Source organism: Tamandua tetradactyla, chromosome 11 (genome assembly GCF_023851605.1).
Source record: "Tamandua tetradactyla isolate mTamTet1 chromosome 11, mTamTet1.pri, whole genome shotgun sequence".
NCBI classification, from domain to species: domain Eukaryota; kingdom Metazoa; phylum Chordata; class Mammalia; order Pilosa; family Myrmecophagidae; genus Tamandua; species Tamandua tetradactyla.
Window position 1 is genome coordinate 53,630,672 of NC_135337.1, and position 12,510 is coordinate 53,643,181.

At 35.1% G+C, this 12,510-nt stretch overlaps 1 pseudogene; it reads right to left on the minus strand.

Moving 5' to 3' along the window:
- Positions 1-1,774: 1,774 nt before the first annotated feature.
- LOC143649123 (chromatin target of PRMT1 protein pseudogene) lies at positions 1,775-3,919 on the minus strand (annotated as a pseudogene).
- Positions 3,920-12,510: the final 8,591 nt, after the last annotated feature.

A 12,510-nucleotide genomic window follows, 5' to 3' on the forward strand; every position in this document is an offset into this window, starting at 1 on the left:
TGCATAAATATGAGAGACGTACGGAGAATTGTCATCTAATTTTCTTCATCCAATATATTATTTTTCAGCTACTTTGTTAATCTTTCTTAATTATAATTTTTATCCTTAGAGTCTTTGAGACTGTACATATGATTTTAAAATACTGTTGTTATTCAGGTGCAATAAATTTAAAATAAATTTTATTCTTATTTTTGCCTTAATCTTTGTTAGAACCTTGAGTAAAATATTACATGGAATTTGTATAGAAAGCATTCTTTTCTTATTTTCAAGTTTAGCAGATATGTCAAAGATGACAGGATGTGATGTTTAATATAGTAAGTACTCTTAAAAATCATTATCAGCTTGCATAACTAGTTTGCTAGTTTGCTAAGACAGTTTTAAAGTCATTAATGGATATTCAATTTATCCAACGGCTTTGCCTCTGAGATTTTAAATTACTATATGATTTTATATCTTAAGGTAATATGGTAAATTATTTGAGTGATCAGGGTTTGCAGAGTCTTGCATTCCTGATACAAATCAAATATAGACTTGAGATATTGTTTTTAAATATATTGGAAATTTTAATTTTAATTTCCAATATTTTGTGAATTATTTTTGTATCTCTATTGAGTGTGATGGGGCTTTGTTTGCTTGAAAGAGTATCCTTTTGGAATTCTGAATCAAAGTTATACTAACCTAATAATATAAGTCGGAGAGTATTATTTCCATCCAATTCTCTATAAATACTCGCATGCGACTAGAAACTCTATTCCTTTAGTTACTGGTGTAACCAAAACAGCAGTCTAACTCTAGACTTCCATTTATGAATTTTTTAGAACAATTCTTCAATTTCTTTAATGGTTATTGGTCTATTCACATTTATTTTTAGAAATAAGTTTATTTAGAATATAAGTCTATACTATTTCTTTTTTCCCCTTTTTTTTCACGATATAAAGTCAAGAGGACATTCTCTTAATCTCACTCAAGGATAGAAAGTGCACATACCCAACCCTGTGCACTCTATCACCTCTGTAGTGTCAACACATGCAGTAATGACTTTAACCAGATCAGAGCGGGCACCCCTTGTGACCTGTTATGTGGCCCTGTGAATAAGTCAGTGTTCCCAATTTGCTACACTAAATTATCAAAGCAGAAGAATGCACTTTAGAGCTTTAGATTTTTTATACGCTTCTAAGAGGACATTAAAGACATAGAATAGAACTACACCTAAGAAATCCAGACATTAGGGAGGCACACTCACCTCCCAATCACACTGATTGTACAGTGTACCCTAAATGGCTCTTTCTGGAGGCACAGAGATGACTGGAGGAAATGTGAGAATGCCGGAGCATCTATGATATGGGGCAAGGAAGAGGGTGCCAAGCTACAAGGCCAATGCATCATATTTAAAGAGAAATCTGGGACAAAAAAACACACAAAATTATATATAACCAAATTAAGGAAAAAAGGGTTTCATACAACACAGTTATCAAAAAGTAAAAGGAGGGTGGTGCAACGGTGGCTTAGTGGCAGAGTTCTCACATACTATCCTTGCCAGAGACCTGGTTTGATTCCCGGTGCCTGGGTACGCAAAAAATAAAAAAATAAAGAAAAGAAAAAGTAAAAGGAACACGCTAAATGCACTAAGTTGTCCATATGGCAAATCAGTCCATAGCCTATTGTGATAGGTCTTTCAGCATCAATCAGATTTCTTCTTACCTGTTGTCCCAAGATCATTTACTGATGTAGTGACTGTAACAAGACATTCTCTTGGGAGGGTGGGCAGGCTTAATCAATCATTGGTTTCAGGATCTGTCCGCGCCAAGGAGGCATCCGATTCTGCCTCCTGGTGTCCTTTGATTTTCTACATATATGCATCCAACTGGTTGTCCAGCTGCTTCTTGGTCAATACAGGGCAAGCAAGAGCACCTCTCCCACAGCCTCTGCCTCCAATGCGCCCTCGTCCCCTACCTATCATACCCCAAGCTCTACTACCCATTCCGTCGGGACTGAAAGCTCCATGCCCTAGGCCGGGTCTCCCAGGACCTCTGCGACCCAAACAACACATCTTAAGGGCATTTGGGGAGCTACGGCTCATCTACCTTGGAGCAGGTTGTGACCTTGGAGCAACATCCCCCTCCTAAGTGGGGTTCTCGTGGCATGTTGCACAGGCCCTTCCTCCGATTGCTCCCCTGGCCAGGACCCCTATGGGAGGGCTGAATCGTGCTGGATGTTACTCTTACCCAGGCGCTGCCTTAACTCTTTTGCTCCAGTTTCACTGCTATCTGGGCGGAAGGTCTATTCTCCATCTGGCCCTGGCAAGCTGCTGTTGTTCCTGCACCTTAGCCTGTCAGTTCTCTGGCCTCTGTTCTTCAGCATGTTAGTAAAGTGCTCATTTAGAGACATCTTGGTGGTGCTTTTGAGCACAATTTTCGGTGCTGATTGTGCAGCTGTCTTCACATCCCTAGAATCTAAGGAAGTGGTTGCCAGGGCTCCTCCCAGAGTTGCCAGCTGTCAGCTGGCAGGCAGGCAACCAGCTGAACATGAGTAGGTGATGGGGAAGCTTGGGTGAGCTTGGCGGTGGCTGATAGATCCCTAAGCCATGAGGTGCTAGGTTAGCTCCTTGTTGTTATTGGCTGTTTGGTCTGCCAGTCAGTCTGCTCTCTATTTCTTTTTGTGTTAGTTTGGGAAGTTCTTGTTTACTCATTTAGCTGCATTTGGAAAAAGTTAGTGGATAAGACCATTGCTAATTCCATGTTACCTAATTAAATCCCAGCTCATGTTAGACATTGCTCAATTTATTTCACTATTCTATGACATAGTTACTCAATATCTAAGTTGTGCACTCACTTGTCTTGTTCATAGGAATGTATATTGGTATAAAGATTTGGAAAATCTCTAAGGATTAAAGTGCTACTAAAACTCTAATGAAAGTTAAGATGTGTATATATACATACAGACACACACATACACATACAACTAAAGTTAAGATATGTATACCTATATCTATATCTCTCTATATATAATATATATAATATCTCTGAAATTCCTATTATAGATCCAAAAGAAATAAATGCTTATGTGTATCATAAACATATAAAGAAATGTTCACAGTGGAAGAATGTTAACATTAACTGAGTACTACTGACACACAGAGAATAGATGCATCTCAAGACATGATTAGAGCAAAAGGAGTTAGATACAAAAAATACAAATCATGATTCTGTTTACAGTACTTCAAATCAAGTCAAACTAATTGATGATAATATATGTTAACTATTAGTTATTCATGGAAAGAGGACACTGAGTACTAGGGGACACAAGAGAAACTTCTGGGTGGGAATATTCTGTCCTAGAATAAATATAAAAGGTTTATTACAGGAATTGACTCACATTACCATTTGGATTAGCTCTGTGTCAGGTTTCTTAGAGAAGGCTACGAGCTGGAAATTCCACCAAGGGTGAAGCTACGTTCTGTAGGGGAAGCTGGCTAGGTGAAATAGAAGCAGAAATTAAGACCTCCAACTGATAGAATGAGAAGACAGCCACCATTGCTGAGGACTATCTTTTTTTATTATGGATGCAATCAGCCATAGGTGCAAACAACAGTTTATAGGTGCAAATCCGTCTATAAAATCCCCTCACAGTAACAATCAGGCCAGTGCTTGCTTGAGCAGACAACTGGACACCATAATCAAGCCAAGTTGGTACACAAACTTAACTATCGGATTCTAAATTTTTATTTGAATGGTGGTTAAATGGGTTGTGACAGGTAAACATTCATTTAGCCATATTCATTATATTCATGTACTTTACCATATGTAAGTACTCCTCAAAAATGAGATAATCAATAGGAGGCAGGTGTCTTAGTTTGCCAGATCTGCTACAACAATGTCCACTTACCGACTGGCTCAACAGCAAGAATATATGGGCTCATGGTTCGGGAGGATAGAAGTCCATAAACAAGGTATCCGCGAAGCCACACTTTCTCCCTCAAGTCTGTAACATTCTGGTGCGGATATGCCTCAATTCATGGGTTCCTTGATTTGTATATCTGCCTCCTGTCACATGGCAATCTCTCTCTCTTTGTATCTTTTCTTTTAGTTTCCCAGACTTCTGGCTTTTTCCTGTGGCTCTCCGTGACTTACTGCGTCTGAATTTCTTCCTTTATAAAGCCTCTAGTAATATGGATGAAGACCCATTCTAATTTAATTTGGCCACACCTTTAGTACTAATAACATCTTCAAAAAGTCTTATTTATGAATGGGTTCATGCCCACAGGAATGTGAATTAATATTACAAACATGTCTTTTGCGAAGTACATGATTCAATCCCCAACACTAGGTAATTAGGGAACGCCTGCCCAGGTGAATTTTGAAAAAAATACTTTGATCAGTAAGATTATATGTAATGTCTGCATTTCACATCCTGTGCTGTGTTCTTTAATACAGTGGACACAGCAATAAGTGGTAACCAGACATCTGTGCAAAGAAATGATATGGACCGGTTTAACGCCGGTCAGATTAGCACTACTTATAAAACCCAGTGTAGATTTAGTTTGAGGCATATTGGCCTCCAGCCTGACTTCTAGCTGCAGTGCTTGTTCTGGGCTAGAAAAAAACTTGTTGCTGTTCTCCTAGACATCCTGCAGTCTGATTAGTGTCTCCTGCCACTTAGGGCTTTAGATCCTCTTCTATAGGCCATCTGGGACCTGACTCCCAATTTAGGTTATTCACCTGCAGTCCACAAGCTCTCAGCCAATGGATTTCAAAGACTTTTATATCCACCACCTTCAAATACATTGTGTTCCCTGTCCTGGTTATTGTGCATTAGATGTATTTGAAGCTGCAATTAAAGAGCAATTAAATTACACTGAACAAACTGTAGTCATGTGGGACTTGCTTTCAAACGTCATTACTTTCAATTTTGATCTGCTTTTGGCTTGTTACAACAACATTGACAAGATATTTATCACAACATCAACAGGGCTCCAGTACAATAACTGCAGAAAGAGCCAGGAGACATAGCATCTATAAGAGCGAAGCAAAAACAAAGACACTGAGGAATTTGAGTACCCTGGCACCTATAGTTACAGAAAATATTAATCATATCACAACTCCTTTAAATAGATTAACTATTAAACTCAATTTCTATTACTCGATACATCATATGTAACTTTCAACATCGACAAAACAGAACTTTCTTTGGTAGATGATAACATGATTGTCTATGCAGAAAATTCCACAGTCTTAAAAACTATCTTCTAGAACTAATAAGTGATTATAGCAAGGTTGCAGGATACAAGGTTAATATACAAAAGTCAATTATTTTCCTGTATACCAGCAATGAACAATTGGAATTTGAAATAAACACATTTACAATAATATTAAAAATAAATATTTAGGTACAAATATAACAAAACATATAAAGAATCTACATGTGAAAAACTATAAATCTGATGAATGAAATCAAAGATCTAAATAAGTGGAAAGATATTCTGTGTTCATATATTGGAAGACATAATATTGTTCAGATGATAGTTCTCCCCAAATTAATCTATAGATTCAATCAATCTCATTCAAAATTCCAGCAAGCTATTGTAGAAATTGGCAAACTTAATCTAAAGCTTATATGTAAAGGGAAAGGACCAAGAATATCCAGCATAATACTGAAGAACAAAGTTGAAGGACTCACATTACTCAGTTTCACCACAAATATAGTTGACTGGTCTTTGACAAACAGGCAAGGGCAAGTCAATGGAGAAAGAATAGATTTTTTGATAAATGACACTAGAACAATTGGACATCCATGTGTAAAAAAGAGCAAAAGGGAACAAGACATTAGAAAGAAAAATTAACTCAAAATGGGCCTAAATACAAAATGAAAACTATAAAACTTCTAGAAGAAAACATAGGAAAAAAATCTAGGTGACTTAAATATAAAATGAAAAACTATATCACTTCTAGAGGAAAATAGGGAAAGTCTAGGTGACCTTGGATTTGGTTTTGAGTTTTTGGAAACAACACCAAAAGCATGACCCATGAAAGAAATAAAAGGGACTTTAAGAAAAAGTTCGCCTTTATTACAATGAAAAACTTCTGCTCTGCAAAAGACACTGTTAATAAAATGAAGACAGAAGGCACAGAATAAGAGAAAACATTTATAAAACATTTATCTGATAAAGGACTTAATTCAAATTATACAAAAAAAGGCTTAAAACTCTAATACAATCCAAATTAAAAAAAAACAGGCAAAGAGCTGAGCAGATACCTTATCAAAGAAGATAAGCAGATGGCACACAAGCATATGAAAAGATACTCAACCCCACTTGTGATCAGGAAATTGTAAATTAAAACTACAATGAACTAGCACTACACACCTTTCGGAATGGTTAGAAACCGAGGACTGATAAAACCGAAAATTGGTAAGGATGTAGAGCAAAAGGCACTATCATTCACTGCTGGTGGGAATGCAAAATTTTATTGCCATTTTGGAAGATATTTTGGTGATATCTTCAAAAGCTAAACATTGTCTTACCATACAATCCAACAATCACACTTCTAGGTATTTGCTCAAATGATTTGAAAACTTATGTTTACACAAAAACCATACGTGAAAATATAGCAATTTTTTTCAGAATCACCGTAACCTGGACTCAATCAAGCTCTTCAAAAGGTGAAAAGATAAACTGTTTTACATCCGTATACTGCAATACTATTCAATGATAAATATTGGTAATGATATTGCTGCATAAAAGTAGTCAATCTAACAAAGCTACATTCTGTATGATTATAATTATACGGCATTCGGGAAAAGGGAAAAAATATAGAAACAATTTTAAAATTCAGTGGTTGCCTGGGATTTGGGAGAGATGGAAAGAAGATTAAATAAGTGAAACATGAGACTTTTTTAGGGTAGTGAAACAATTTTGTATGCCACTGTAATGATGGCTACATAATATTATGCATTGTTCTAAATATATACAACTTTATAGCACACAAAAAATTAACTTTAACATTAAATGAAGAAAAGCAAACTCATTCAGAAGATTGGGTGCTCCTCGGATGGAAAGCAGAGTGTGACAAAAGAATTTAACTGTACTACAAATGTAAGAAACAACTTCACTGGAGTGGGTGGGAGAAAAAGGTGCTGCGCTAAACTCCAGAAATGAGAAGACTCCTCTAAAGGAAATAGGACCTTCACAAAACCACTCTTGTTTAGTTGATAAAGGTGTTTTTCACTGAAGTATAGGTTAACAATTTAATACTGCTATACATGTATACTGGAATTGATAATGGATTAGAACTGATATGGACTAGAGTTGAGATATTAGTATCATCTCATGTTCAGCTTAATATGGATATATATATGGTTACATATGGAATATTCATAGATAGGTATACATGCACATATATATATTTCCTTGCTCTGTCAGCTGAGGTTGCTTACAAGCAATAGTACCCCAGTAACAATGAGATGCCCATGCCCACATCCTAGCTTCTAATACCATTTTCAAAACAAAAACAACAACAGGGCTACTTGGAGAAATGACTGGCTCTAGGAATGGGGCAGGAAATATACTGGATAAGCATGGAGACCTGAAGCATCTTATAGTGCATGAAAGTAAGGAAGAGCTTAAAGAAAAAGCAAAATATAATAAAACAAAAAACTACATTGATTTGGGTATGTCAAAAAAGATAAAAGAACCAAGTGCCAATGTCCAAAGCTGAAACAATGTGAGCAGGTACTGTCTAAAATAAATAAGCAGAATTTCAAATATTGTATGTAGATACTCCATCCTCAAGCATGGTGGCCATAACTTACCACTTTAAAGTATGGGCTGTGCTTAGTGACCTCCTCCCGAGGAGCACAGCATAGGAAAGTGGAGGGAAAGAATAACTACACTGGAGAAGCCTGAAAAAATCGTACTTTTGCCGGGTGATCAAACTCAATAGTAACAGTGTTAAATCATTCTGATAGTGTTTTGGTTTCCTAATGCTGTCTATAATGCAATATATTAGAAATGGACTGGGTCTTAACAATAGGGTTTTGTCAGCTTACAAATTTATAGCTCTTAGGCCATGAAAATGTCCCAACTCAAGGCATCGACAGGAAGATACCTGGACTCAGAAGACAGACTGCTTTCATCCGGGGCACGTCTGTGACATGGAGCGCCATTTAATCCTCATAATAACCCTATGAGTTAGGTGACATAAATAGCCCCATAGCAAAGAGACAGAAACTGACATACAGAAATCTGAGATGAAGTGAGCTGGTTTCCAATCCTGCACTTGCATCCCCACTACTGTCCTGTTTCCATAGTTTCTTTTAGTTAAGACCTTGGATTGAGTCACAGAAAACAACTAGTGCAAGATTTTAAAAAGCGGATGATGTTTTTTATTTGGACACTGGATCATGCTACTCTAGCTCTTTTTCCTCCATTTTCAGTTCTTTGATCTTACTTATAACTAATAGATTTGTTCCCCCTTCCTTTTCATTTTTCTCCCATATGTGGAACAAAGTTCCATCTCAGCACTCACATATGTACTGCATTACTCTATTCAGTGATCAAGGGAAACTTTAGATATTCAAATCCATCTTCTATAGAAATAAAAAGGAAATTATACATATTTTCTCCTATCTTTATTATCTATCTATCCATCCATCCATCTACTGTCTTTCTATCTATTTGATGTACACAAACATCCTTCATATACCAAAATACTATTAAATCTTGTCTCTCAGTGATGGGAAAAAATAAATATTTAAAAAATTTTTTCCATGTGTCTTTCTGTGTTTTCCAATCATTCTACGAGGAATGAGAATTTCTTTAATAATTAGATGTTTCCCTATATTTTAAAATTTATATTGAAGAAATTATGGATTAAAACACCCTCAAGATACCATCCTCCAATGCAAATGCTTATAAGGATCCAGAAAAAATTAAAAGTTTACAACACTACTAAAACCTAAAGCTGACAACTAACCTGATGCCAGTACCTGGGAGGTAGCTCCAAAACTATAAGAAATATAAAGTTGAATTAAAAATAACCACCCAAAGTCTCTCTTAAGTTTTATCTTATGAAATAAAATATTTGAAAAAAAAAGATATGATAGAAATTCTGTTCCCCTATGAGAAACCTAGGTTTTGTAATAACCAGAAAAATAAGTGGTGATCTTGCTGCTTCATAGGTTCTTATTTTACAATCTTTTTTAAAAAATTCTTTTTATCGGAAGAAATGCATCAGAGAAAATTTAGAAAATATAGATAAGCCAGGGAAAACTCCTGTCATTTATTTATTTAAACTATCATTATGCAACACGTTAGTTTGTATTCTTCCAGAACTTTTTCTATTCAGATTACAGTTCTATATGTCAGTTTCTACTTTCATGATATGGGGCTTTTTATGGTCCCTAATTTATAGGGTTTTTGTGAGGATTAAATTGTTCAAATATGGAAGTTAAAACTGTACATGTTTTAAAATTAATTCATTTTGTTATATTTCATAAATATGTTCATGGTTTTTCATTTTCTTTTTACAATTATGGTAGTTTTTAAAATGAAATACGCAGTGAAATTTTTCATTTTTATCTTTTTTTTAACTATTTGTATTCTTAAAAATCCTCTCCAAAACATCCCCCTCTATGTTTCTACTTGATTTTAGTGTATAATGTGAAGTAAGGTAGTACTTTTTACTCTTTTCCAAATAGTTAACACAATTTCTCATCACCATTAGACTCTTTCTTCTCTTATTTATTTATGCCGACATTATCATACATATATAATACCTAATATGAATCACATTTTCATTTTCCTCTAGCGCCTAGCAAGAGTTCTTCATGCTTTTCCTCCACATCATTAATTCACTTTATGCAGTATCAATATTATTTGTTTGTTTTTGTGTTTTTAGTAAGTTGGATATGGATTTTAATTCTGCTATTGCATTTGTGGTTTATTTGATTAGCTTATATTTTGTTGCATATTATTTTTGTTTAGGAATGGCACATTTATGTGCTTATGCAGTATTCATTTGCATGTAGGCCCCATGTGAAGTTTTTTTTTAATGTTTTTCTCCATCACATATTCATATAAAATATAAAGATGCTTGTTGACTCTCTGCTTGCCTAGAACATCAAATAGTTTTAACAGAAATATTGGATAATTTTCCAATGTTGTGAGCATTGTCTTATAAACAGGCAGTTTATAATCAGATAAGTCAATTTATAGTATAAATGGCAACATTCATGGATATGTACTCTTTCCTACATAGAAAACTAAAACAAATATCTTTCATTAAAAATATGGGATAACTGCATCAATCTCTTCATTACCGTTTCTACCACCTCTTCTATTTCTGATCTGTATTTCACATCGTGACTATAATTATTTTCCTAAAACATGGTAATCATGTTATTCCCCTACTTAAAATATGTTAATAATTTCATACTTTTTATAAAGTCTAATTTCTTTTAGAAGACATTTATGCTTCTTCACAATCTTTCTCAAGCTATATTACTGCCTGTTGCAACACTTATTTTATAGTCTCGCATAACAAAACTGCTTTTCTAGGCTCTTTCCCTCATGATGTTTCTTCTTTTCAGAAGCCCACCTTATCCTCCTTTTACTGAAATATTAGTAAAATTACAAAAGTAAGTTTGTCTACTTGTTCTTTAAGACAGAACTCAGATGGTATCACCAATATAAAGAATCTGCATTGAAAATTCCCCTGCGTGCCATAGCACTTTGTTTCTGTCATTGTTGTAAACTCCCACAATGAGACAAGCAAGTGTGTGGTAGTTAGACAGTATGTCAGCCTGGGTCAAAACCGGGACAGCTATCAAAGGCACACCGAGAGCTGCAGTGGGAGCCAGCTCCTTCCAAAGCCACTCTCATGGGGGTCACTGCTTGTGTCCAGTTCTTCTTTGTATGTCTGGGGCTCACACCATGGAAGCAAACATATGCCCATGATAATGGTGGAAAAATCTGAGCCAAGCAGCTAACAATTAAAACGGTATTATATATTACTTTATTTAGATGTAAGTATGTGTTTGAGCTTTTTTTTTTCTAGAGATTTGAAGAGTTCTTGGGCATTTGACATGTTGAATATTTAGGTGCCCTCATTGTTTAATTCTTTCAACAAATATTTCTTGATTACCCATTATGGGTAAGGTATTAAGATAGACCCTGGGAAATTAACAGTCAACAAGAAAGAGACTTATTATACCATGGACCATGATGCCATGATGGCGATGTTGGTGAGGTGGAGAGAAAACAGACCCTGCAGTCTGAAGACCTATGTTAAAGGATTATGGTTAATCTTTCTAGTACAAGAGTTTAACAGGGGTGGCATGTAATATTCGTTCTTTGAAAAGAATACTCTGACAGATTAGGTTGTCTGTGGACAAGAGAGTATGTCTGGAGACCAGTTATGTTGCCTAGGCAAGAGAGAGTCATTATAATAACATGGTGAGCAGAGAGGAAGAATTTTCAGTAACTATTTGCCACTAAAAGGTGACTTATCAAACAAAGTTATATTCAGTATTTATTCTGCTAAAGCATGTTAGGGATAATATAGGCTCAAGAAAACTTATTTCAAACAATATGTATACTTAGAGTAACAATTTTGAGATACATTAAGAGTCTTAATCATGCAAGAGCCAATAATGATAAATTTATCTTGCTTAACCAAAAAAGGGAAGTGAAGAATAGGTTTTGGAAGGAAGTTAAAAAAGTTTTGCTGATAAAATTGCTTTATAATTTAACGTTTTACATATTGTAGCTATGATCAAAAATATTTTTAAATAAATGCATTTTCCAGCTGTTTATCACATGCAGTTTGTTTTACAAAGCAAATATATCTAATGTACAATTATATCAAATCATATTATGTAAAATGAGATAATGCAGAACAAACAGCATTTGGTATATAAGAAGTTCTCAGTGAGTGTTTTTGGTGAGTTTTATATTTTTCTCATATATTTGATCTGTTTGGCCTTAATTCTTCCTGATGTGGAACCTATATTTAGTCCCTTCTCCCTCTTGCAAAATTAGACAATGTTAATGATGTCCTTGGTCATGAGGTAATTTAGTACAGTCACTAATCATATAGAACAAAATACTTTTGAAATAAGATCATTTTTGAGGGGGAGTCACAATAAATATTAATAACAGTTACTGACAAATAATCATAATAAATATTGATCTTTAATGACTCTCATGTTGCAGCCTCTGTTCTACAGTGAAAACTGTGTGGTGCATTAGAAATACAGCCATAATGAAATAAAGTTGGTTTCAGTCTTCAAAAGCCATGTGATCCTACACCAAAAAAGAAAACAAACAAAACACCCCACAACAACGCAATTATTATATATGAATAATCCAGATAAATGAGTCATTTGGGAATGCCACAATTGGTTTCTGAACGGTGATATGGGCAGCAGAAAAAGCATTTGGGAAAAGTGAGCAAATCAGATTACAAGAAATTTTGCTATTGTCTGGCCACAATCATTCTCTGCTTTCTCTGAGGA